General features: G+C 46.8%; 1 pseudogene; it reads right to left on the bottom strand.

The window, feature by feature from the left end:
• Positions 1-6,081, bottom strand: part of LOC106579054 (activating signal cointegrator 1 complex subunit 3-like) — a 111,786-nt pseudogene that overhangs the window by 57,543 nt on the left and 48,162 nt on the right.

The raw sequence follows: 6,081 nt of genomic DNA, 5'->3' as shown, positions 1-6,081 counted from the left end.
GATCATATGCTCCTCTACTCCTCCGCCTGGACAAGAAATAGTGAGTCTGGTTGGGTCCAACTGGACTAAAGCATGGGCCAAGCTACACACCACTGACTGTCTGTCTACATCTATAGGTGTATGTCTCTCGGCCCGCCTCGGTCTTCAACCAGAAGTCTACTCCACAGTCTACAGGTTAAACATCAGTACTGTCCTCCTCAAGCACATTCAACACCTGAGCTGTTCTCATTCACAGTATATATAGAAGGCAGTCAAACACCCAGTAGATAAAACACTTAGACAACATACGCCGAGTGACTGAGAGCTCCACTTCACTTCCCTAGCCTGTTAATTGGCCTGTATCTGAGTGCTCTAAAGTTTGTTCATGGTATCTACGGGGGCAGAGCAGGACTCTGACTCTCACACACATCCTTCCTCTTTGTTTACAGCTCTCCCCCGAGGAACCCGCTCTAAAGAGGTGCCTGACCTCAATTTCTCTCACTTTCCTCTCCTTTAAATCTCATGAATAAATGCTCATAAATAACGGTGTTTGTCTGAGGAGAGGAGAGCCAGCCCAGGAGCGCACAGCCACTTTACAGTACACACAGTAACTTTAGTACCCACTCCAGTAGACTGGAGTGTACGGTTACAGTAACTTTAGTACCCACTCCAGTAGACTGGGGTCTACTGTTACCGCAACTTTAGTAGCCACTCCAGTAGACTGGAGTCTACAGTTACAGTAACTTTAGTAGACTGGAGTCTACTGTTACCGCAACTTTAGTAGACACTCCAGTAGACTGGAGTCTACAGTTACAGTAACTTTAGTAGACTGGAGTCTACAGTTACAGTAACGTTAGTAGACACTCCAGTAGACTGGAGTCTACAGTTACAGTAACTTTAGTAGACTGGAGTCTACAGTTACAGTAACGTTAGTAGACACTCCAGTAGACTGGAGTCTACAGTTACAGTAACTTGAGTAGACTGGAGTCTATTGTTACAGTAACTTTAGTAGACACTCCAGTAGACTGGAGTCTACTGTTACAGTAACTTTAGTAGACTGGAGTCTACAGTTACAGTAACTTTAGTAGACTGGAGTCTACAGTTACAGTAACGTTAGTAGACACTCCAGTAGACTGGAGTCTACAGTTACAGTAACTTTAGTAGACTGGAGTCTACTGTTACAGTAACTTTAGTAGACACTCCAGTAGACTGGAGTCTACTGTTACAGTAACTTTAGTAGACTGGAGTCTATAGTTACAGTAACTTTAGTAGACACTCCAGTAGACTGGAGTCCATAGTTACAGTAACTTTAGTTGACACTCCAGTAGACTGGAATCCATAGTTACAGTATCTTTAGTAGACACCAGTAGACTGGAGTCTACAGTTACAGTAACTTTAGTAGATACTCCAGAAGACTGGAGTCTATAGTTACAGTAACTTTAGTAGACACTCCAGTAGACTGGAGTCCAGAGTTACAGTAACTTTAGTAGACTGGAGTCTACAGTTACAGTAACGTTAGTAGACACTCCAGTAGACTGGAGTCTACAGTTACAGTAACTTTAGTAGACTGGAGTCTACTGTTACAGTAACTTTAGTAGACACTCCAGTAGACTGGAGTCCAGAGTTACAGTAACTTTAGTAGACTGGAGTCTACAGTTACAGTAACGTTAGTAGACACTCCAGTAGACTGGAGTCCAGAGTTACAGTAACTTTAGTAGACTGGAGTCTATAGTTACAGTAACTTTAGTAGACACTCCAGTAGACTGGAGTCCAGAGTTACAGTAACTTTAGTAGACTGGAGTCTATAGTTACAGTAACTTTAGTAGACACTCCAGTAGACTGGAGTCCAGAGTTACAGTAACTTTGGTACACTCAAATACTGTATCATGATAGATAGGGGTAGGAGTAACAGTCTCCAGCTTAGCTACTGTATTGGTGTACTGAATTGAGTCAACACTGTCTAGAAGAATAGTGATTAGTGTTCAGGTATAGTAACATAAATTCCCCTTTATCTAACGTGAACTCATGTAAGCTTCTTAACCCTGGCACACTGTACCTGTGCACAATGTAAAGACTCAGATGGTCCTGACAGTCCCTGTAGCCAACAATATCTCACATCTACTCCTAACCAGTAGTTACTCCTAACCAACGTCTACTCCTAACCAGTAGTTACTCCTAACCAGTAGTTACTCCTAATCAACGTCTACTCCTAACCAGTAGTTACTCCTAACCCACGCCTACTCCTAACCAGTAGTTACTCTTAACCAGTAGTTACTCTTAACCAGTAGTTACTCCTAACCCACGTCCACACCTAACCAGTAGTTACTCTTAACCAGTAGTTACTCTTAACCAGTAGTTACTCCTAACCCACATCTACTCCTAACCAGTAGTTACTCTTAACCAGTAGTTACTCTTAACCAGTAGTTACTCCTAACCCACGTCTACTCCTAACCAGTAGTTACTCTTAACCAGTAGTTACTCCTAACCCACGTCTACTCCTAACCAGTAGTTACTCTTAACCAGTAGTTACTCTTAACCAGTAGGTACTCCTAACCCACGTCTACGTCTAACCAGCAGTTACTCCTAACCCACGTCTATGCCTAACCAGTAGTTACTCTTAACCAGCAGTTACTCCTAACCCACGTCTACACCTAACCAGTAGTTACTTTTAACCAGTAGTTACTCCTAACCCACGTCTACTCCTAACCAGTAGTTACTCCTAACCCAGATGTGCTCCTCACCTGAAACAGAAATAAACCAACATTTACATTACATTTAACATTTAAGTCATTTAGCAGACGCTCTTATCCAGAGCGACTTACAGTAGTGAATACATACATTTCATTTCATGCATATTATTATTGTTTTTTTTGTACTGGCCCCCGTGGGAATCGAACCCACAACCCTGGCGTTGCACCAACGTATGTTCCTTACTGATTTCTCACACTGGCCATAGTCAGGTCCATTGTCTGGCTGGAGTCCATAGTTACAGTAACTTTAGTACACACTCCAGTAGACTGGAGTCCATAGAAAGCCATCTTGGCTTTCCAAGAAGCTAGCCCGGGTAGTGCTCCTGTGCTACCACCGAAGCCCACTCCTGGGCTACAAAATCCGGACCCATTCTACTGCCGGTACGGGGCACGGAACCCCGGCAATCCTCTACGACTGGCATACCGACATAATCTGCCCGAGGATTCCAACAGTCCCCTCAGGCGCAACGTCCGCTGAAGGCCCATTCTGCTAACCGCGGCCTGCTAGCTACCTAGAGCTACTTGGAACCCTACTAATCCACGACTGGTCTATCGACGTCACTGCACAATGAGGCAAAAACAGACTTACCTCCATCGTGACGTCCCCCAAAGGCCCTTCTGCTAACTTGCTAGCCCCGGTCTGCTAACTGCTAGCTTGCTTGCCCCGGTCTGCTAACTGCTAGCTTGCTTGCCCCGGTCTGCTAACTGCTTGCTTGCCCCAGTCTGCTAACTGCTTGCTTGCTAACCCGGTCTGCTAACTGCTAGCTTGCTAGCCCCGGTCTGCTAACTGCTAGCTTGTTTAGCCCCGGCCTACTAACTGCTAGCTTGTTAGCACCGGCCTGCTAACTGAATGAATCACCGTGTCCCCAGCCAGCCCAACCACTCACTGGACCCATATGTTCACTTGGCTACGCATGCCTCTCTCTAATATCAATATGCCTCATCCATTACCGTCCTGGTTAGTGATTACTATCTTATTTCACTGTAGAGCCTCTAGCCCTGCTCAATATGCCTTAACCAACCATGTTGTTCCACTTCCTACATATGCGATGACATCACCTGGTTAAAACGTCTCTAGAGACTATATCTCTCTCATCATTACTCAATGCCTAGGTTTACCTCCAATGTGCTCATTTCCTACCTTACCTTTGTCTGTACACTATGCCTTGAATCTTTGCTATCGTGCCTAGAAACCTGCTCCTTTTACTCTCTGTTCCGAACGTGCTAGACGGCCAGTTCGTATAGCCTTCAGCCGTACCCTTATCCTCCTTCTCCTCTGTTCCTCTGGTGATGTAGAGGTTAATCCAGGTCCTGCCGTGACTAGCTCCACTCAAACTCCCCAGGTGCTCTCGTTTGTTGACTTCTGTAACCGTAAAAGCCTTGGTTTCATGCATGTCAACATTAGAAGCCTACTCCCTAAGTTTGTTTAACTCACTGCTTTAGCACACTCTGCCAACCCGGATGTCTTAGCCGCGTCGCAATCCTGGCTTAGGAAAACCACCAAAAACCCTGAAATCTCCATCCCTAACTATAACATTTTCCGCCAAGATAGAACTGCCAAAGGGGGCGGTGTTGCATTCTACTGCAAAGATAGCCTGCAGAGTTCTGTATTACTATCCAAGTCCGTACCCAAACAACTCAAGCTTCTACTTCTAAAAATTCCCCTTTCCAGAAACAAGTCTCTCACTGTTGCCGCTTGCTATAGAACAACCTCTGCCCCAGCTGTGCCCTCGACACCATATGTGAATTGATTGCCCCCCATCTATCTTCTGAGCTAGTGCTACTAGGTGACCTAAACTGGGACATGCTTAACACCCCGGCCATCCTACAATCTAAGCTTGATGCCCTCAATCTCACACAAATGATCAATGAACCTACCAGGTACAACCCCAAATCCGTAAACACGGGAACCCTCATAGATATCATCCAAACTAACTCGCCCTCCAAATACACCTCTGCTGTTTTCAATCAAGATCTCAGCGATCACTGCCTCATTGCCTGCATTTGTAATGGGTCTGCGACCAAACGACATTTACATTTACGTCATTTAGCAGACGCTCTTAACCAGAGCAACTTACAAATTGGTGCATTCACCTTATGATATCCAGTGGAACAACCACTTTACAATAGTACATCTATATCTTTTTTATATCTTTTTTATTTATTTTGGGGGGGGGGGGGTTAGAAGGATTACTTTATCCTATCCTAGGTATTCCTTAAAGAGGTGGGGTTTCAGGTGTCTCTGGAAGGTGGTGATTGACTCCGCTGTCCTGGCGTCGTGAGGGAGCTTGTTCCACCATTGGGGTGCCAGAGCAGCGAACAGTTTTGACTGGGCTGAGCGGGAACTGTGCTTCCGTAGAGGTAGGGGGGCCAGCAGGCCAGAAGTGGATGAACGCAGTGCCCTTCTTTGGGTGAAGGGACTGATCAGAGCCTGAAGGTACGGAGGTGCCGTTCCCCTCACAGCTCCGTAGGCAAGCACCATGGTCTTGTAGCAGATGCGAGCTTCAAATGGAAGCCAGTGGAGTGTGCGGAGGAGCGGGGTGACGTGAGAGAACTTGGGAAGGTTGAACACCAGACGGGCTGCGGCGTTCTGGATGAGTTGTAGTGGTTTAATGGCACAGGCAGGGAGCCCAGCCAACAGCGAGTTGCAGTAATCCAGACGGGAGATGACAAGTGCCTGGATTAGGACCTGCACCGCTTCCTGTGTAAGGCAGGGTCGTACTCTGCGAATGTTGTAGAGCATGAACCTACAGGATCGGGTCACCGCCTTGATGTTAGCAGAGAACGACAGGGTGTTGTCCAGGGTCACGCCAAGGCTCTTAGCACTCTTGGAGGAGGACACAATGGAGTTGTCAACCGTGATGGCGAGATCATGGAATGGGCAGTCCTTCCCCGGGAGGAAGAGCAGCTCCGTCTTGCCGAGGTTCAGCTTGAGGTGGTGATCCGTCATCCACACTGATATGTCTGCCAGACATGCAGAGATGCGATTCGCCACCTGGTTATCAGAAGGGGGAAAGGAGAAGATTAATTGTGTGTCGTCTGCGTAGCAATGATAGGAGAGACCATGTGAGGATATGACAGAGCCAAGTGACTTGGTGTATAGCGAGAATAGGAGAGGGCCTAGAACTGAGCCCTGGGGGACACCAGTGGTGAGAGCGCATGGTGCGGCGACAGATTCTCGCCATGCACCTGGTAGGAGCGACCTGTCAGGTAGGACGCAATCCAAGAGTGAGCTGCGCCGGAGATGCCCAACTTGGAGAGGGTGGAGAGAAGGATCTGATGGTTCACAGTATCAAAGGCAGCAGATAGGTCTAGAAGGATGAGAGCAGAGGAAAGAGAGTTAGCTTTAGCA

Source organism: Salmo salar, chromosome ssa02 (genome assembly GCF_905237065.1).
Source record: "Salmo salar chromosome ssa02, Ssal_v3.1, whole genome shotgun sequence".
In the NCBI taxonomy this organism is placed as follows: Eukaryota; Metazoa; Chordata; class Actinopteri; order Salmoniformes; family Salmonidae; genus Salmo; species Salmo salar.
This window is presented reverse-complemented; position numbering and strand designations above follow the sequence as displayed.